General features: G+C 46.2%; 1 protein-coding gene across 1 annotated transcript in view; it reads left to right on the top strand.

The window, feature by feature from the left end:
- Window positions 1-1,544: 1,544 nt before the first annotated feature.
- The window catches only part of RABEPK (Rab9 effector protein with kelch motifs), a 78,303-nt gene continuing 57,656 nt past the window's right edge, over window positions 1,545-22,191 (top strand). The window contains exon 1 of the mRNA XM_040442014.1: window positions 1,545-1,610. The gene's annotated coding sequence lies outside the window, so the exon portion shown is untranslated. The remainder of the gene's footprint in view (window positions 1,611-22,191) is intronic.

Here is a 22,191-nt window from a genome sequence, read left to right as displayed (position 1 = left end):
AGACAAAAATCAGTTAAGTTCAGAGTTTTGGCCAGGTACAGCCATAAGTTCTCCTTTGTCTTGCACAGATTGTCTTCCCCCCTGCATTCCATTTTCAGGTATTTCGGTCTGTTCCACAGCCGTGGGACAGTGAATAGGAGACACAAAACTGCAATTATCAAGGCACTACATTTCAGCCATCTCGAGGAATTTCCCGACTGCGTCATCTCGTTGGGGGTCAAGGCTGTCTGCCTCCATTAGTACCTCTGGGCCTCGTTGGAGGTCAGGGCTGTCTGCCCCCGTTAGTACCTCCTATCCTTCTTCAAGGCCAAGGCTGTCTGCCTCCTCTCTTTCTCTTACAAGCTTCACTCGGGTGGCGTGGATCCAAATTGGAGATTGTTCAGTCAGCACAGCTGTTCTGGTTACTGCAACCATGGTAGTAGGTGGGCCATATACGAAATCACCTTGAGCTCTTCCTTTCTTCAGTGTTTCGACCACCACCTCATCCCCCACCCTGTATGGCTGGGTGGGTTCCCGTGGAAGAGAGGGAGACTTACAAGCAACTTTTTCCTCAGTTTTGTTAAGTACCTGTATCAATTTGGTGACATATTCTTCCCTTGTGTCCATTATGGTAGAGTCAGTTGATGTTTTGGGGACTCCTTTAATCCTGAGGTTGTTTCTCCTACCTCTATTGCCCTGATCTTCTATATAACCTAGGAGGTTGTTCATTCTAGCTTGACAAGTTTGCAGGGCGAGTGAAGTGGCCTCTCCAAATGACAATAAAGAATCTTGAATTTCTTCCAGGCGTTCTACCCTTCCTCCAATGTCTCTTATATTCTGTTTGATATCTGAAAGGTCTGCTAGAACTGGCTGAAGAGCTGATTCAATGATTTTTTTGGAAAGCTTTCTGGGTGGTGACCAGTTGCAGATCTTTTGAAAGCGTCCGTTCTCCCCCAGCGCTTTCAGCATCAGAAGACTCTAGGGTGTCCGGAGCTGTAGCACCAGCGGTGTGAGATTGCTGAGACAGCTTGGACTGAGGGTGGGCTTTATGCAAGAACCTCTCCATGTCTGGCTGCGATTTCGTCTGTTTAGAGATGGACGATACCTCTGATTTACCAACTTTGACCATATTGGATAGTGCAGAAATGGCCAGTATATGAATACGGATGGGGTGGGATACACTTCTCTCCTACAGCTGTAGTTCTAAGGGAGCATTAGATTTAAAGAGCAAAAAGACAGCCAAGGGGGGGGGGGAGGGTGAGTGAGGCAGCCTGGGCAGGCATTGGTTAATGGAGGACTATCCCTTTAAGGTGGTGTTCCCCTGGCAGATGTACGTGACTTCTGCAGTCCTGAAATACTCTCAGATCAGAGGAGTGCTGGATGTGGTGTCCTTCAGGTCTCCCTCTGGACAGCAGCTTACTCACAAAAGCAGCAGGAGTAGTCCCTCCTCACCGGCGAAGACGTCAGGGCCCTCTCCCAGCCCTATCCACAAGGCATGACGGGGGCCACTCGGCAGAGGAGCGGGGGCGATCGAGCGGCGTCTAGGAGCAGCAGGTGTCCTCACTGCAGGCGACGGAGCCAAAGAAGCGCGGGTCCCCAGCGCCAGGTCGCGATGCGTACGCAACCCACAGGTGAGGCCAGGTGGCGGCAGGCCTCACTAGGCCGCAAGGTTTTTCAGGTCCCCAGACCTCCGCAGAACCCCCTGAATGTATCCGCCGATTGCAGACAGTAAGCCGTGCGAGGATATATGACACAGGCCATTCGGGAGCGATGGAACTGGATGAGCGTCCCTATGCTGGAGCTCACTAGGAAGCTGTCCTCCCTGCTCCAACACAAACCTTTTTAAACTGCTGCATAGTTTAACAGTTCTTTGGCATGGAGATCTTGTATGTGCATTGCCTGGGTTTGTGTACTGTTTAACCGCCTCCGGACCGCCTAACGCAGGATCGCGTTCCGGAGGCGGCAGCTGCAGGCAGAGTCACGCATATACGCGTCATCTCGCGAGACGCGAGATTTCCTGTGAACGCGCGTTCACAGGATCGGAAGGTAAGCGACTGGATCTCCAGCCTACCAGCGGCGATCGTTCGCTGGCAGGCTGGAGATGCGATTTTTCTAACCCCTAACAGGTATATTAGATGCTGTTTTAATAACAGCGTCTAATATACCTGCTACCTGGTCCTCTGGTGGTCCCCTTTGCTTGGATCGAACACCAGAGGACACAGGCAGCTCAGTAATAAGTAGCACCAAACACCACTACACTACATCCCCCCCCCTGTCACTTATTAACCCCTGATCACCCCCCTGTCATTGATCACCCCCCTGTCATTGATCACCCCCCTGTAAGGCTCCATTCAGACGTCCGTATGTTTTTACGGATCCACGGATACATGGATTGGATCCGCAAAACACATACGGACGTCTGAATGGAGCCTTACAAGGGGGTGATCAATGACAGGGGGGTGATCACCCCATATAGACTCTCTGATCACCCCCCTGTCATTGATCACCCCCCTGTAAGGCTCCATTCAGACGTCCGTATGTTTTTTACGGATCCACGGATACATGGATCGGATCCGCAAAACACATACGGACGTCTGAATGGAGCCTTACAGGGGGGTGATCAATGACAGGGGGGTGATCACCCCATATATACTCTCTGATCACCCCCCTGTCATTGATCACCCCCCTGTAAGGCTCCATTCAGACGTCCGTATGTTTTTTACGGATCCACGGATACATGGATCGGATCCGCAAAACACATACGGACATCTGAATGGAGCCTTACAGGGGGGTGATCAATGACAGGGGGGTGATCACCCCATATAGACTCCCTGATCACCCCCCTGTCATTGATCACCCCCGTGTAAGGCTCCATTCAGAATTTATTTTGGCCCAAGTTAGCGGAAATTATTTTTATTTTTTTCTTACAAAGTCTCATATTCCACTAACTTGTGTCAAAAAATAAAATCTCACATGAACTCACCATACCCCTCATGGAATCCAAATGCGTAAAATGTTTTAGACATTTATATTCCAGACTTCTTCTCACGCTATAGGGCCCCTAAAATTCCAGGGCAGTATAAATACCCCACATGTGACCCCATTTCGGAAAGAAGACACCCCAAGGTATTCCGTGAGGGGCATATCGAGTCCATGAAAGATTGAAATTTTTGTCCCAAGTTAGCGGAAAGGGAGACTTTGTGAGAAAAACAAAATAAAAAATCCATTTCCGCTAACTTGTGCCAAAAAAAAAAATTTCTATGAACTCGCCATGCCCCTCATTGAATACCTTGGGGTGTATTCTTTCCAAAATGGGGTCACATGTGGGGTATTTATACTGCCCTGGCAATTTAGAGGCCCTAAAGCGTGAGAAGAAGTCTGGGATCCAAATGTCTAAAAATGCCCTCATAAAAGGAATTTGGGCCCCTTTGCGCATCTAGGCTGCAAAAAAGTGTCACACATGGGGTATCTCCGTACTCAGGAGAAGTTGGGCAATGTATTTTGGGGTGTCATTTTACATATACCCATGCTGGGTGAGATAAATATCTTGGTCAAATGCCAACTTTGTTTAAAAAAATGGGAAAAGTTGTCTTTTGCCGAGATATTTCTCTCACCCAGCATGGGTATATGTATAAAGACACCCCAAAACACATTGCCCTACTTCTCCTGAGTACGGCGATACCACATGTGTGACACTTTTTTGCAGCCTAGGTGGGCAAAGGGGCCCACATTCATCATCATTTTCCGCTAACTTGTGACAAAAAATAAAAAGTTCTATGAACTCACTATGCCCATCAGCGAATACCTTAGGGTGTCTACTTTCCGAAATGGGGTCATTTGTGGGGGTTTTCTACTGTCTGGCCATTGTAGAACCTCAGGAAACATGACAGGTGCTCAGAAAGTCAGAGCTGCTTCAAAAAGCGGAAATTCACATTTTTGTTCCATAGTTTGTAAACGCTACAACTTTTACCCAAACCATTTTTTTTTTTTACCCAAACATTTTTTTTTTATCAAAGACATGTAGAACAATAAATTTAGTGCAAAATTTATATATGGATGTTGTTTTTTTATTTTATTTTACAACTGAAAGTGAAAAATGACATTTGTTTGCAAAAATTTCGTTAAATTTCGATTAATAACAAAAAAAGTTAAAATGTCAGCAGCAATGAAATACCACCAAATGAAAGCTCTATTAGTGAGAAGAAAAGGAGGTAAAATTCATTTGGGTGGTAAGTTGCATGACCGAGCAATAAACGGTGAAAGTAGTGTAGTGCAGAAGTGTAAAAAGTGGCCTGGTCATTAAGGGTGTTTAAGCTAGGGGGGCTGAGGTGTTTAACCACCTCCGGACCGCCTAACGCAGATTCGCGTTCTGGAGGTGGCAGCGCTGCGCATAATCACGCATATACGCGTCATCTCGCGAGACGCGAGATTTCGCTCAAAGCCGGCCCGCGCATGCGCATCGCGGGCCGGCAAAATTTAAAGAACAAGTTCGTCACCAGCCTGCCAGCAACGATCATTGGCTGGCAGGCTGGAGTTTTTCAAAAAATCCAATCACAAGTCATATAACAGATCATATTAGTAAATATGATCTGTTATATGGCTTGTCTGCTCCTCTGCTGGTCCTTTTCGTCGGTTGGATCCAGCAGAGGAGCAGACTGAACTGTGAGTACACCAAACACTACACCTTAGCCCCAGATCACCCCCCTGCACCCCAATTAACCCTTTGATCACCCCTTTGATCGCCCCTGTCAATCACTAGTGAAAGGAAAAAAAGTGATCAGTGTAAACTGTCACTTTTTTTTTTTCACTAGTATTGGCTGTTAGGTTTTAGGGATAGTTTAGGCCCCTTGGTTAGGTAGTTTAGCGTCAGTTAGCGCCCAGCCCACCGCACCGCAGTCACTTATTCGCTGTTTAGCGTATCGCTAATCAGCATTTGTACTTTTATAGTATCTGTAAGTGATCAAAACTGATCACGGTCAGATCTATAATAGTATTAGTGTCACCTTAGCTCGCCCTCCACCCAAAACGCAGTGTTTGCCCGATCAGGCCTGATCGGTCGCCCACACGTGCGTTCACCCACGCCCGCCCCACCGCAGTGACAAAAAATATATATTTTTTTGATCACTGCACATTCATTTTACACGCACTGCGGCGATAAAAAAATCTGTTTTGATATTTTTTTCAACCGCAGCGGCCTCCGGTACTTCGCTAGCCTCCCCTTTGTAAGACAGGTTTGCTTTTTTTCTTGGGTAGTCTCAGGGAATACCCCTAAATTTAGTAGTCCAAAATGTCAAACAGGGGGTATTCTTCTGAAGAGGCCTACAGGATTCTGACCCAGTCGGATGAGGAGTGGGAACCCTCATCTGACGAATCTAGCGGGTCAGAATATGAACCTGTGGAAAGCAGTGGCTCTCTGACCCAAAGTTCGGACGAGGAGGTGGAGGTCCCTGATAGCACCAGGCGTACCAGGCCCCGTGTCGCTAGACCACAGGTTATGCAGGATCCGCTTCAAGAGCAGCAGAGTGGGGCTGTCGCTGCCGGATCACGTGGTGAGGCATACACCAGCAGCGCAGCCCTCCCTGGACCTAGTACCAGCACTGCCGTACAACATGGTGACGTGGCGAGCACCAGAAGGGCAGTTGAAGCTGGTACGGTGGCACGTGCAGTAGTTACCCCGTCGCAGCCACCGCACAGACAGGCCCGTAGAGCCCCTAGAATCCCTGAGGTGCTGGCAAACCCTGATTGGCAGTCACCAACTTCAGCCGCACCATTAGTTCCCCCTTTCACCGCCCAGTCTGGAGTTCGGGTTGAGACGGCTCAAATCGGTTCGGCCCTGGGATTTTTTGAGCTGTTCTTGACTGCGGAGCTCTTGGACTTAGTCGTGGCAGAGACAAACCGGTATGCCACACAATTTATATCCGCCAACCCGGGAAGCTTTTATGCCCAGCCTTTCCGGTGGAAACCAGTCCAAGTTTCCGAACTTAAATTTTTTTTGGGCCTTCTCCTCAACATGGGTCTAACTAAAAAGCATGAATTGCGGTCATATTGGTCCACGAACCCGATTCATCACATGCCCATGTTCTCTGCTGCTATGTCCAGGGCACGATTTGAGGCCATCCTCCGTTTCCTGCATTTTAGCGACAACACCATCACCCGTCCCAGAGGCCACCCAGCTTTTGACCGGCTCCACAAAATTCGGCCCCTCATAGACCATTTCAACCAGAAATTTGCAGATTTGTATACCCCCGAGCAAAACATCTGCGTAGACGAGTCCCTAATACATTTTACCGGGCGCCTTGGCTTCAAACAATACATCCCAAGCAAGAGTGCCCGGTATGGGGTCAAATTGTATAAGCTCTGTGAAAGGGCCACAGGCTATACCCACAAATTTCGGATCTATGAGCGAAAAGATCAGACCCTGGAGCTGGTCGGTTGCCCTGACTACCTGGGGAGCAGTGGGAAGACAGTCTGGGACTTGGTGTCACCCTTATTCGGCAAGGGGTACCATCTTTATGTGGACAATTTTTACACAAGTGTGGCCCTCTTTAGGCATTTGTTTCTAGAACGGATTTGCGCCTGTGGCACCGCGCAAACTAGTCACGTGGGCTTCCCCCAACGGCTCGTTACCACCCGTCTTGCAAGGGGGGAGAGGGCTGCCTTGTGTAACGAAGAACTGCTTGCGGTGAAATGGAGAGACAAGCGTGACGTTTACATGCTCTCCTCCATTCACGCAGACACGACAATCCAAATTGAGCGAGCAACCCGTGTCATTGAAAAGCCCCTCTGTGTCCACGACTATAATGCGCTCATGGGAGGGGTGGACTTCAATGACCAGATGTTGTCTCTGTATTTAGTTTCCCGCAGAACCAGACGCTGGTATAAGAAGGTGTCTGTATATTTAATTCAATTGGCGCTGTATAATAGTTTTGTTCTCTACAGTAAGGCTGGGAGAACACGATCCTTCCTCAAATTCCAGGAAGAGATCATCGAGAACCTCCTGTATCCAGGAGGTTCCGTGGCCCCATCCACCAGTGTAGTTAGCCGTCTACACGAGCGACATTTCCCCAGTGTCGTTCCTGGTACCCAACCCAACCGTCACCCCGAAAAAGATGTCGTGTCTGTAGCAGGAGTGGAATAAGGCGTGACACCCGCTATTTCTGTCCTGACTGTCCTGACCACCCTGCCCTATGCTTTGGTGAGTGTTTCCGGAAGTACCACACACAGGTACACCTAGCATAGGGATTGCATCTCACAGGACAGGCACACAGGGCTATTAGGGCCCTTTTACTCACAGCTGCTGCAAACCTCTCCTTTCACCTGGGATAAAGTGCATAACGTACTTTGCCACATCTTTGGGCGATTTGCGCTTTGCACATTGTCCCATGGGGAAGGAGAGGTTTGTTCTATAAAGGTAAAAAAAAACTAAACAAAAAAAAAAATACCGGTAAGTAAAAAAGTTAACGTTCAGTTAAAAAAGTTAAAAAAAGTTTAATATGTTCTGTTCAAAAGTTAATAAATTTATTGCGTTGCGGCCTGGTTTTTTCTTTTGTTTTTTTTACCTTCCAGGTGGACCAACCGATCGACTAGCTGCAGCACTGATGTGCATTCAGACAGAAGCATTGCGCTGTTGTCAGATTACACGCAAGTCAGTGTATGCGGCGCTGCAAGATGAGATTTCTCCTCTGCAGTAAAAGATACGTTTGCCGAGGCATATGAGCTGAGGAGGTGGCGGTGTTCATATACTTTGGCAAACACTTTGTATATATAAAAAAAAAAATCCCGGCAATGATTTATTCATCCACATCGATTGATGTGAATGGAGAAATCTGGTTTGCCAGGGCATACAAGCTAAGTGGGTATGGATGTTGGGCAGAGCTCCTATGTCCTGGCAGACGCCTTTCCCCTCCTTTTTCTTTTTTTGGCAGAGATTTTTTCATCCACATTGATCGATGCGAATGAAGAAATCTGTGCCGTTCATTTTTTTCTTTCAGCCCAGAGGCTGAACGAAAAAAAAAAATCTCATTACCTGTATGCTCAATATAAGGAGAATAGCAGAAACTCCTAATGCTGGGCATACATGTAATGATTGCGGAGACCCTCAAATGCCAGGGCAGTACAAACACCCCACAAATAACACCATTTTGGAAAGAAGACACCCCAAGGTATTCGCTGAGGGGCATATTGAGTCCATGAAAGATTTAAATTTTTGTCCCAAGTTAGCGGAAAGGGAGACTTTGTGAGAAAAAAATCTAAAAAATCAATTTCCGCTAACTTGTGCCAAAAAATTTTTTTTTCTATGAACTCGCCATGCCCCTCATTGAATACCTTGGGGTGTCTTCTTTCCAAAATGGGGTCACATGTGGGGTATTTATACTGGCCTGGCATTTTAGGGGCCCCAAAGCGTGAGAAGAAGTCTGGTATCCAAATGTCTAAAAATGCCCTCCTAAAAGGAATTTGGGCACCTTTGCCCACCTAGGCTGCAAAAAAGTGTCACACATGTGGTATCTCCGTATTCAGGAGAAGTTGGGGAATGTGTTTTGGGGTGTCATTTTACATATACCCATGCTGGGTGAGATAAATATCTTGGTCAAATGCCAACTTTGTATAAAAACATGGGAAAAGTTGTCTTTTGCCAAGATATTTCTCTCACCCAGCATGGGTATATGTAGAATGACACCACAAAACACATTCCCCAACTTCTCCTGAATACGGAGATACCACATGTGTGACACTTTTTTGCAGCCTAGGTGGGCAAAGGGGCCCACATTCCAAAGAGCACCTTTCGGATTTCACAGGTCATTTACCTACTTACCACACATTAGGGCCCCTGGAAAATGCCAGGGCAGTATAACTACCCCACAAGTGACCCCATTTTGGAAAGAAGACACCCCAAGGTATTCCGTGAGGGGCATGGCAAGTTTCTAGAATTTTTTTTTTTTTGTCACAAGTTAGTGGAAAATTATGTTTTTTTTTTTTTTTTTCATACAAAGTCTCATATTCCACTAACTTGTGACAAAAAATAAAAACTTCCATGAACTCACTATGCCCATCAGCGAATACCTTGGGGTCTCTTCTTTCCAAAATGGGGTCACTTGTGGGGTAGTTATACTGCCCTGGCATTCTAGGGGCCCAAATGTGTGGTAAGGAGTTTGAAATCAAATTCTGTAAAAAATGACCAGTGAAATCCGAAAGGTGCTCTTTGGAATATGGGCCCCTTTTCCCACCTAGGCTGCAAAAAAGTGTCACACATCTGGTATCTCCGTACTCAGGAGAAGTTGGGCAATGTGTTTTGGGGTGTCATTTTACATATACCCATGCTGGGTGAGATAAATATCCTGGTCAAATGCCAACTTTGTTTAAAAAAATGGGAAAAGTTGTCTTTTGCCGAGATATTTCTCTCACCCAGCATGGGTATATGTATAAAGACACCCCAAAACACATTCCCCAACTTCTCCTGAATACGGAGATACCAGATGTGTGACACTTTTTTGCAGCCTAGGTGGGCAAAGGGGCCCATATTCCAAAGAGCACCTTTCGGATTTCACTGGTCATTTTTTACAGAATTTGATTTCAAACTCCTTACCACACATTTGGGCCCCTAGAATGCCAGGGCAGTATAACTACCCCACAAGTGACCCCATTTTGGAAAGAAGAGACCCCAAGGTATTTGCTGATGGGCATAGTGAGTTCATGGAAGTTTTTATTTTTTGTCACAAGTTAGTGGAATATGAGACTTTGTATGAAAAGAAAAAAAAAATCATAATTTTCCACTAACTTGTGACAAAAAATAAAAAATTCTAGGAACTCGCCATGCCCCTCACGGAATACCTTGGGGTGTCTTCTTTCCAAAATGGGGTCACTTGTGGGGTAGTTATACTGCCCTGGCATTCTAGGGGCCCAAATGTGTGGTAAGGAGTTTGAAATCAAATTCTGTAAAAAATGACCAGTGAAATCCGAAAGGTGCTCTTTGGAATATGGGCCCCTTTGCCCACCTAGGCTGCAAAAAAGTGTCACACATCTGGTATCTCCGTATTCAGGAGAAGTTGGGGAATGTGTTTTGGGGTGTCATTTTACATATACCCATGCTGGGTGAGAGAAATATCTTGGCAAAAGACAACTTTTCCCATTTTTTTTATACAAAGTTGGCATTTGACCAAGATATTTATCTCACCCAGCATGGGTATATGTAAAAAGACACCCCAAAACACATTCCCCAACTTCTCCTGAATACGGAGATACCAGATGTGTGACACTTTTTTGCAGCCTAGGTGGGCAAAGGGGCCCATATTCCAAAGAGCACCTTTCGGATTTCACTGGTCATTTTTTACAGAATTTGATTTCAAACTCCTTACCACATATTTGGGCCCCTAGAATGCCAGGGCAGTAAAACTACCCCACAAGTGACCCCATTTTGGAAAGAAGACACCCCAATGTATTCCGTGAGGGGCATGGCGAGTTCCTAGAATTTTTTATTTTTTGTCACAAGTTAGTGGAAAATGATGAGTTTTTTTTTTTTTCTTTTTCATACAAAGTCTCATATTCCACTAACTTGTGACAAAAAATAAAAACTTCCATGAACTCACTATGCCCATCAGCGAATACCTTGGGGTCTTTTCTTTCCAAAATGGGGTCACTTGTGGGGTAGTTATACTGCCCTGGCATTCTAGGGGCCCAAATGTGTGGTAAGGAGTTTGAAATCAAATTCTGTAAAAAATGACCAGTGAAATCCGAAAGGTGCTCTTTGGAATATGGGCCCCTTTGCCCACCTAGGCTGCAAAAAAGTGTCACACATCTGGTATCTCCGTATTCAGGAGAAGTTGGGGAATGTGTTTTGGGGTGTCATTTTACATATACCCATGCTGGGTGAGAGAAATATCTTGGCAAAAGACAACTTTTCCCTTTTTTTTTATACAAAGTTGGCATTTGACCAAGATATTTATCTCACCCAGCATGGGTATATGTAAAAAGACACCCCAAAACACATTCCCCAACTTCTCCTGAATACAGAGATACCAGATGTGTGACACTTTTTTGCAGCCTAGGTGGGCAAAGGGGCCCATATTCCAAAGAGCACCTTTCGGATTTCACTGGTCATTTTTTACAGAATTTGATTTCAAACTCCTTACCACACATTTGGGCCCCTAGAATGCCAGGGCAGTATAACTACCCCACAAGTGACCCCATTTTGGAAAGAAGAGACCCCAAGGTATTCGCTGATGGGCATAGTGAGTTCATGGAAGTTTTTATTTTTTGTCACAAGTTAGTGGAATATGAGACTTTGTAAGAAAAAAAAAAAAAAATCATCATTTTCCGCTAACTTGTGACAAAAAATAAAAAGTTCTATGAACTCACTATGCCCATCAGCGAATACCTTAGGGTGTCTACTTTCCGAAATGGGGTGTTTGTACTGTCTGGGCATTGTAGAACCTCAGGAAACATGACAGGTGCTCAGAAAGTCAGAGCTGCTTCAAAAAGCGGAAATTCACATTTTTGTACCATAGTTTGTAAACGCTATAACTTTTACCCAAACCATTTTTTTTTTACCCAAACATTTTTTTTTTATCAAAGACATGTAGAACAATAAATTTAGAGCAAAATTTATATATGGATGTCGTTTTTTTTTGCAAAATTTTACAACTGAAAGTGAAAAATGTCATTTTTTTTGCAAAAAAATCGTTAAATTTCGATTAATAACAAAAAAAGTAAAAGTGTCAGCAGCAATGAAATACCACTAAATGAAAGCTCTATTAGTGAGAAGAAAAGGAGGTAAAATTCATTTGGGTGGTAAGTTGCATGACCGAGCAATAAACGGTGAAAGTAGTGTAGGTCAGAAGTGTAAAAAGTGGCCTGGTCTTTCAGGGTGTTTAAGCACTGGGGGCTGAGGTGGTTAAGGGCCAATTCACACAACTTATTTTGAAAAACACACTTAAAAAAAATCAGCTTTTTTTGTGTGCGTTTTTTGACGGGGCTGATACAGCTTTTGAATCACTTTTTTTTTTTTTTTACCAATGGGTTCAATACAAAGCAGAATTTTCAGCTTGATATTTTTTGAAGCAGATGTGCGCCAAAAAAAAGTACTGAAAATGCACACAAAACACTTACTTGGAGCTGTTTTTTTCCCCTCCCCCACGACAGCACCTTAGAGAGATGGCTCCGCCCCAGGACAGGAAACCTGCAGCATAAAAATGTGGAGCCGCTCTCCCACCTCAGTGAGGTTTCCTGTCCTGGTACGGGAGCCTGCAGTTGTCGTCCTGACCTGGAAGTCCCGGTAGATGCCGGAGGGTTAGCGGCGGCGCATTTTTACCTGTCCGATCATTCCCCACAGGCGTCGGGGGCAGGATACCGGTGATGAGATCCCGGGTCACAAGGGCAGAAGGTGCCGGTCCCTCAGGCGAGGAGGACCGCACCAACGGATTTAGGGTGGCCAGAAGGCCCCAGTATTGCTGCAAACCAGCCAGGACGCCACCGGATGTAGACGCTGGTGGGTGGCGTCCGGACAGGAAGTGCCATGCGTTCCACGGCCGTGCGCTTCCGGTCAGGTGACCGGAAGTTCGGCATCCCGGCAGTTTTAAAACCGACTACATGCAGGTATGAGTGTGCTTGGGTTATTGGACGCCGGTGTCTGAAGTTCAGAGTGCCAGAAGTGGACCAAGTTGTTCCAGTGCTATCTTGGCGTGGTCGGTTTGCAAGTAACTGTGTATCTCTCAGGTGAGAGGAATTCTTGGTGGCAGTAGATAACTTGGACAATATTTCATCAGTGCAGGTTATCTTTCATTATGGATGAAGAGGGGAGGTCTGAATGTGCGGATATTGAAATCCTGCCACCGGTATTGTGAGTCCTATTCTCGCTCCTTTAAGGGTCTAGGCTGTTACTTAGATTGGGTATGTTCCTTTTTTCTTAGACGGTGCCTAAGAAGGTGGCGACAAAGAAAAAGAACAAGGAATGCCCTATCTGCAAGTGCTCGCTGTCTTCTTCTTACGCTAAGAAGCTCTGTCAGCAGTGCATTGAGAAGACGGTGACTGAGGAGACTCAGAGTCTTCTAAAATACATTAAGTCTATTATGTCCGAAGTCAAAAATTCCCTGAAAGCCGGTAGGAAGAGAAGAAGAGCGGTGAGGCAAGAGTCCGACGTGGAATCGGAAGGTAGCGGCTCTCTCTCCGGGGATGAGGACTCTAATGATTCCTTCTCTTCTGAGGATGACACAAAAGAAGGAAAGTTCCTATTTCCAGCAGAAGATACGGACAAATTGTTAAAGGTTATCCGATCTACCCTGGAGTTGGAAGATACCAGAGAAAATAGATCTGTAGAGGATGTTGTGTTTAGGGGACTTAGGGAAAGGAAGCGTAGGTGTTTCCCTGTCCATAAATCGGTTTCAGCTGTGATAGAAAAAGAATGGAAAAAAACGGATAAAAAAACTTTTATTTCTAAGACCTTTAAACGGAAGTACCCCTTTGAGGAAGAGGCGTCTACATCTTGGGACAGGGCCCCGAAACTGGATGTAGCCATTTCCAAGATTTCTAAAAAATCCTCTCTGCCCTTTGAGGACATGGGATTCTTAAGGGATCCCTTAGATAAAAGAATAGATTCTGCCCTTAAGAATTCGTGGGAATCTTCTGCGGCTGCTTTCAGGCCTAGTATAGCCGCCACTGTGGTTGCGAGATCTATGTCACTGTGGTTGGATAGGCTAGAGGGGCAGATTAGGGATAAATGCCCTAGAGAGCAGTTGTTGGCATCTATGCACACTTTCCAGAAGGCCGCGGACTTTATTGCAGATGCCGCAGTGGACGCAGTGAGGCTGGAAGCGAGAGCCGCATCCCTTTCCAATTCTGCGCGACGTGCTTTGTGGCTTAAGAATTGGAAAGGGGGAGATATGCCGTCCAAGCTGAGGTTGTGTAGTATCCCCTGTGATGGCCAGTTTCTTTTTGGGTCTGAACTTGACTCCTTACTCGAAAAAGCGGCAGATAGAAAGAAAAAGTTTCCCCAAGAATCTTTCACTCAGTTTAAACAATATAGACGGCCCTTTCGGAACCCGACAGGATTTCAGAATAAGAAGCAGACGGGGGACAGAGAGCAGGGAGCAAGGCCTAGATCAGGAAGTAAGGGCTTTTTGTTTAGATCAGCCGCAGCTCGTGGGGGAAAACAAGGAAAGCAATGACGCCATGATCCCAGTAGGAGGAAGATTAAAATTCTTTCTACCTGCTTGGGAAAAGATGGCAGGCAAATGGTTGATAGGTCTTCTGCGGGAAGGTCTAAGGTTCGAATTCTTGAGATACCCTGCGGGAAAATTTGTGATTTCAAGATTTTCTCTCATTATGCTGCAAGAAATAAAAAAACTGATAAGCAAAAAGGTGTTAATTCCTGTCCCAGAGTCAGAGATAGGGAGAGGTTTTTATTCCACCCTGTTTCTAGTGAAGAAACCAGATGGGTCATACCGGACTATAATAAACCTCAAATACCTGAACAAGTTCCTGAAAGCCAGAAAATTCAAAATGGAAACCATCAGGTCAGCGATATATCTTTTATCTCCAGACTGTCATATGGCGGTTCTGGATTTAAAAGATGCTTACCATCATATTCCGATTCATCCAGATCACCAGAGATTCCTCCGGGTGGCTGTAAGAACCGAGGCAGGCCTTCTTCACTATCAGTTCCAGGCACTTCCCTTTGGCCTTTCCATGGCACTTCGGATCTTTACCAAGGTAGTGGCGGAGATGGCTTCCTTCATCAGGAGGGAGAACATCACATTTCTGCCTTACTTGGACGACTTTCTGGTGGTGGCCCAAACTCAAGAGGAGTGTGTCAGGGCTCTGAATCGGGTGATGGAGGTACTTCAGTCCCTGGGGTGGCTTTTGAATACCCAGAAGTCCAGGATGGAGCCGTCATCAAGCCAGGTTTTCTTGGGTCTGGTTTTAAATTCCAGGCTGGAGAAAACTTTCCTCACAGAGGAGAAGGTAGCCGGGATTCAGGGAGTAGTTCGGAGGGTTCAGTCAGGAGGAACCCTATCTATAAGGAAAGCTATGTCCCTGTTAGGAGTTTTAACATCCTGCATGCCAGCGGTCCAGTGGGCGCAGCGACACTCTCGCCAGTTACAGGGAGAGATCTTGGCTGCCACGAGGCGGGCAGGGACTTCCCTGGAGTCAGTTATAAAATTGTCCGACGTAACTTTTTCATCCCTAAATTGGTGGAAGGAAGTAGAGAATCTGACTCAGGGACTTCCCTGGTCTTTTCCGGAACCAGTAGTTGTGACTACGGACGCCAGCCCCTGGGGATGGAGGGCTCACGTGGAGGATCAGATCTTTCAGGGAGAGTGGTCCCAGGGTCAGAGACTGTTCTCATCAAATCGAAAAGAGCTGAGAGCTGTTTTGCTGGCCTTGAGGGCAGTTCTTCCTATGATCCAGAACAGACATGTGAGGGTGATGTCCGACAATCGGACAGTGGTCTCATATCTCAATCATCAGGGAGGAACCAGGTCAGATTCCTTACAGAAGGAGACGAAATGGATTTTCGAGGAAATAGAGGAGAGAGTGCTTCATCTCTCGGCCATTCATATCAGAGGGGTCGAGAATTTTCGGGCGGACTTCCTGAGTCGCCACAGGCTACGTCAGGGGGAGTGGTCACTGAATCCAAAGATTTTCTCCCAGATAGTAGATTATGGGGTCTGCCTTCAGTAGACATGTTCGCCACAAGGGAGAACAGAAAGGTACAGGATTTCTTCTCCCTCAGTCCAAAGGAGTGCCCATCTGGGGTGGACGCCTTCCTCCAGAGATGGGACTTCCCTCTAGGTTATGCCTTTCCCCCGCTACAATTGATTCCGTTAGTGATAAGGAAGATCAGATACGAAAGGGCAAGAGTAATTCTGATAGCTCCCTTCTGGCCGAAGAGGGCGTGGTTTTCCCTGTTGAGGGCCATGTCGGTTTCGGATCCGTGGATCCTGCCAGGAATTCCGGACCTATTGTCACAGGGTCCAGTGTTCCACCCGGAAGTAGAGTCTCTACATCTTTCGGCGTGGAATTTGAGAGGTCATTTTTAGCTAGTCAGGGATTCTCTAAGGAGGTCATTTCCACTCTGATGAAAAGTAGGAAGGAGGTGACGAATATTATTTATGCGCGGGTATGGAGAAAGTTCCTGTCCTTTATAGGCGCAGAAAGGGTTTCCTGGCCGTTAGAATTTTCAGTGGTTCAGGTGTTGGATTTTTTACAGAGGGGATTGTCCCTAGGGTTGGCAAAAAGTACACTAAAATTGCAGGTGTCAGCTTTGTCGGTCTTAGGGAGAAGGAGTTTAGCCATGGACCCTTGGGTCGTTAGTTTTTTTTTAAGGCAGTAGATAGGATTACGCCAGTAACAGGCCCTAGATTTCCTCCATGGGACCTTAACTTAGTGTTAAATACCCTAACCAGACATCCCTTTGAACCTCTAGTCTCTTGCTCAATTAAAGTGCTTTCCCTTAAAGGGGTTATCCCACTTAGCAGTTTCATACTTACCTGCTGCCACCGCGCGTTCACTTCCTGGATTCTGGCTGGGGGCGGGCTTCATCTTGATTGAAGTCTTCTCCCGGCCGGGCCGCGCGCTGGACTGAACGCGCACGCTGCCGCGCATGCGCAATGTGACTTATTTCTGGCCAGTATAGTACAGAGCCGGCGTGCGCGTTCGCAGCTCTGTACTATTCTGGCCGGGAAGAAGTCACCGTCGCGCATGCGCGGCAGCGTGCGCGTTCAGGACAGCGAGTGGCCCGGCCGGGAGAAAAGAAGAAGTCTTCTGGGCAAGCGCGACCATCGGGATTTTGCGGAAGAGCGGTGGTCGTAACCAGGGGAGACCGAGTCACAACAATAAGGTAAGTGGGGATGAATTTTCTCCTAATCGGTGGGAATTTGTTAATAAAGTATATTTACAAAAATGATCACTGTCAAATCATTAACAGATTTAACAGTGATCATTATGATGGGATAACCCCTTTAAGCTAGTTTTGCTGGTAGCCTTAACGTCAGCCAGAAGGGTTGGGGAGATTCAGGCCCTCTCCATTAACCCCCCTGTTATGTCCATCAGAGAAGACAGGGTAGTTCTCAGACCAGATCCCGGCTTTATGCCGAAGGTTCCTTCTAGGATTAATAGGGCTCAGGAGGTAGTTCTTCCAGCTTTCTTTTCAGAACCAAAGGATGACAGAGAGAAGGAGCTGCATTCCCTTGATGTCAGGAGGTGTATTTTGCAGTACCTGGATGTGACTAAGGACTGGAGGAAGTCTTCTGCCTTATTTGTTCTGTTTGGTGGGGCTAGGAAAGGTAATACTGCCTCTAAGGCATCTATTGCCCGCTGGATCAGAGAAGCTATATCCTTGGCGTATTCAGTATCCGGTGTGTCTGCCCCTATTTCTGTGAGGGCTCACTCCACGAGGGCGGTGTCCACTTCTTGGGCAGAGAGGGCTAGCGTATCCATTGAACAGATCTGTCGGGCTGCCACCTGGTCTTCTCCGTCCACTTTCTATAAACACTATAGGCTTCAGCTTGACTCTATTTCTGACCTTCTCTTTGGTACAAAGGTCTTGAGTACTGTTTCCCACCCTGAGGATGATCTCTGAAATCTCTCTCTAAGGTGCTGTCGTGGGGGAAGGGAAAAATGATGATTACACTTACCGGTAATCAGATTTTCCTGACCCCACGACAGCACCTCTTTATTCCCTCCCTGTTGGTGTAAGTCTGTGTGTTCACGGGTGTTGCAAAAAAAAAAAAAATGTTAAACTAAACTAACGGAAGGGGGAGTCCCTCTCATGCTCTGGAAACTCACTGAGGTGGGAGAGCGGCTCCACCTTTTTATGCTGCAGGTTTCCTGTCCTGGGGCGGAGCCATCTCTCTAAGGTGCTGTCATGGGGTCAGGAAAATCCAATTACCGGTAAGTGTAATCATCATTTTCCCGCTTCCTATACATGCTCCAATATAGGGCATGCTGGGTCTTTTTTACACTTTTTGTTTTAACAAGTGAAATTAATAGGAGGCCGTCTTGGGGTGTTTTTTGGAGCAGATTTTGAGGCAGAAACTCTCCAAAAATAAGCACCAAAAAACTGTCTGAACTGGCCCTAAATGTTGAGTGTGTTCTGTAGGAGTATGGTATGTGTGCTGTGCACTGTATGAAAGATGATTTGGTGCTGTGTGTGTTTTATCAGTATTTTCTGGATGCTGTATTGATGCCTGGGTGGTACCAAAGTACACGTCCAAACAGGCAGCTATGCAATTTGGGACAGCCCTGTAGGAACCTGTTATAGCAGTTGGTGTGGAACCACCCTGTCAACCAATGCCTAAGGGCATTATCCTGACAGCCCCCTAGTTTTCCTCCTTAAGGCCCCATTCACACGTCCGCAATTTCGTGGAACGGAATTGCGGACCCATTCATTTCTATGGGGCCGCATTTCCGTTCCCGAAAAAATTGCAGACAAGAATAGGCATATTCTATTAGTGCCGGCGATGTGCGGTCCGCAAATTGCGGAACGCACCTTGCCGGTGTCCGTGTTTTGCGGATCCACAAAACACCCTGCGGACGTGTGAATGGACCCTAACCCCTATACAGGGATCTGGACTTCGCTGCAGGGGAACCACCAGGCTGCTACTTCCTTAGGCCTCTTTCACTCTACCATATGGCTATTTCAGTGTTCTGCAGTCAGTTTTTCACGGATCCGTTGTTCCGTTTTTTTGTTTCCGTATGCCATACAGTAATTACATAGAAAAAATTAGGCATAACATTTTCAATAGATGGTTCTGCAAAAACAGAACAGATACGGAAGACATACGGATGCATTTCCGTATGTGTTCTGTTTTTTTTTTTTGCAGACCCATTGACTTGAATGGAGCCGCGGAACGTGATTTGCGGGCAATAACAGGGCATGTTCTATCTTTCAACGGAACGGAAATGGAATACATACGGAGTACATTCCGGTTTTTTTTTCCGGAACCATTGAAATGAATGGTTCCGTATATGGAACGCAAAAAATGGCCCACAAAACGAAAAAAAAAAAAACGGTAGTGTGAAAGAGGCCTAAGTAGGCACTACATGATTGACAGCTGAGCCATGGAGGGCAGAGACAGCAATGCAGCGCATCAAGGGATCACGCAAAATCAGTCAGGGACCGGACGACTTTAGGGCAGGCAGAGTACGTGCAATACAGTAAATGGTCCAAGGTCATGGCAGGTAGCAGTGGTCAATACGGAGGGTCACAACAAAAGGTCTATTAGAAGACAATCCCCTTTGTTGCTGATCTGGAGTTAACCACTTGACAGCCAGTCCTAATTTTATTTTGGACTTACCTAAAGTACCTTCCTCTGACACTCACTTTGGTTGACAGGGCCAGGTATGAAGGCATATTCACTGCCTGGCCCTGTCAAAGTGCAGAGGGCACAGCAGCTGCAGAGAGAGCAGAGCCTCTAGGTGTAACGGCAACGCCCCTGTTGCTCCTAGAGGCTCATTTGCATATATTAAAACATCATTTTTCTCAGAAATGCGGACACATATGAACATGGGACCAACACAGATGCCTTCAGCTGCCAAGCACACATGTAACAGGTCAGCCAGTGTCATAGGGACAAATCTGCTGACAGATGCCCTTTAGGCTACATGCACACGAACGTATGTGGTTTGCTGTCCGCAAAAAATAAAAATAAAATAGATGACGTCCGTATGGTGGATCGCAAAATGGGCAAGAAAAGAATAGGACATGCTTTATTTTTTTTGCGGGGCTACAGAACGGACATACGGATGCAGATAGTACACGTCAGCACTTTTTGCGGACCCATTGCCATGAACGGGTCCGCATCCTATCCGCAAAAAAACCAAAACAGAACGGACACGGAAACAAAATACGTTTGTGTGCATATAGCCTTAAAGGCGTTGTCCGAAGTTTTTTCTTCTTTCACCGCAGAGGCAGCACCCTGTATGCAGATGGGTTGAGTCTGGCATTGCAGTTCATCCCTCTCCACTTGCATGAGGGTTGGCAGACACAGCCCCTTGTTCCTGAACCTGGACAAACTCTTAAAAATTCATACCCAAAAAAAAACAAAAACACGGGTTTACAGACCGACATACTTTATTTCCAATATTTTATCTAGAAGTGTCTTTTATGGTTACTTTATTAAAATACAAGATATCTGGAAGGGAAAATAACTAAGATCAGTACAATTATTCAAATGTACAACTCCAAAAGCTGCAATTTCAGTGAATTAATAAAAATAAAGAAAATAAAAATTGCAGCCCTTGACAAAGTTTTATTTTTTTCATTTATATATTTGCTTTAAAACATATTTCTTAAGGGAGAATTACATTTCTGCCTTACAACACATTTCTGTCCTACACAACACAAGGCATTTACAATGAGACCTGTCATAACTTTGCTGCTGAAATTTAGTTTGACTTAACACATAGAAGACTAAGGAGGCGTAAGAAAAAGGGGGGGGGGGGGGGTGATCAGATTCACATTTCAAATCAATTTCATTACCTCAGAGATTGGTTATAGATATTTACAGCTTTAAGTGGTTCTCCGGGAATAATGACTTCAGTGGTGATGTGCTGCTTGTGGCCACATCACCACTGAAGCCAGTTACTGGCTGCAGCAGAGCACGTGATGAGGTCCATGCACCTCGGGATGTAAACAGTGTGGGGACCGGAACATGGACATGCGGGAACCAGTCTCTCTTTACAGAGGCAGGCATTAAATAAAAGTCATTATTCCCTGAGAACCCCTTTAAAAATTAAAGGGGTATTCCTATCACATACAATGGGGGCATATTGCTAAGATATGCCCCCATTGTCTGATAGGTGCGGGCCCCATCTCTGGGACCAGCACCTACAAGGAGAACGGAGCGGAGGGAGCTGTGGCTGGAGGACCTCGGGTTTCCCGGGGTCCGTCCACCACCAAACGCTGCTTCCATACAACTGAATGGAAGCGCATGCGTGGCCCCTGCTCCCATTCATTTTTATGGGGCAGATGGAAATAACCGAGCCAGCGCTCGGCTATTTTTATCAGCCCCATTGAAATAAATGGAAGCCTAATTTCCCAGCTCCGTTCTTGTTGTAGGTGCGGGTCCCAGACGAGGACGTATCCTGGCGATATGCCCCCATTGTATGTGATGGAAAAACCCCTTTAAGGGTACATGCACACGTTCAGGATTCATGTGCAGAGCATCCGCACTGAAATCTGCAGGTGTTCGCAGGCAAATCTGTGTGGTCAATCCGCATCAATTGGTGCGGATTTTACTAAGTGAATGAAGAAAATCCGGTCAGGAAAAATAAAAAATTGACATGCTGCGGATTTTAAAATCCGCACCGCAGGTCAAAATCCGCACGGAAAAAAATCAGCATAGTGTGAACTGAGAATTTAAAATTCTTATAGAATAAAATGTACATGACTTACAGTGCGAATTTTCCGCATGTAATCCTGATCGTGTGCATTTAGCCTAAAGGGCCACCAGAGACTAGATGATAGCCGGAGCGAACCTGCAGAGTCCACACGTTCCCCATAGGGATGTTAGGGGAGACAATGATTGGACAGGTCGGTCTGACAGGAGATAATCCACCACCAGAGGTGTCTTGCAGTGGTTTTCTCCTCTCTTGCCATTAAAAAAATAAATAAAAATCACATCCATGTTTGGTCAAACTGAACAAGCATGTCTATGGGGCGGTTGGGAGGAATAGCCATTGAAGGTGTATGGGCACAGTCACGGTCATCAATTCATAATGTGGGGCTCAGCCCCCCAATATATATACATGCAATAAAAATAGGACGATAATTAAATCTATTAGAGTACATGGCATTAAAAGGGTTGCCCCATCTTGGACATTGAGGTCATATCACTAGGATATGCCCCCAAATGTCTGATAGGGGAGGGTCCTACCTCTGCGAACTGCACCTTTCCTTAGAACAGAGCCCTCAAAGCGCAGGAGGGTGCTCTGCATATGGCTCTATGGGACTCCCGAAAATAGCCGAGCAGCACACTCGGCTTTTTTCAGAAGTCCCATTGAAATTGATGGGAAGCGCACCATCCATTTACCTCTATGGGGCTTATGGAATCAGCCGAGCACAGCCATTTTCGGCAGTCCCATAGAAATGAATGGAGGGTGGCCACGCATGCACAGTGTGCACTCCGTTCTAAGCATTGGTGCAGATCCCAGAGGTGGGATTTGCACCTATCAGACATTGGGGGCATAGCCTAGCCATATAACTCCAATGTCCACACC

This window comes from Bufo bufo, chromosome 8, assembly GCF_905171765.1.
Source record: "Bufo bufo chromosome 8, aBufBuf1.1, whole genome shotgun sequence".
Classification (NCBI taxonomy): domain Eukaryota; kingdom Metazoa; phylum Chordata; class Amphibia; order Anura; family Bufonidae; genus Bufo; species Bufo bufo.
The sequence above is the reverse complement of the archived record's forward strand: the minus strand, read 5'-3'. Positions and strand labels throughout refer to the sequence as shown.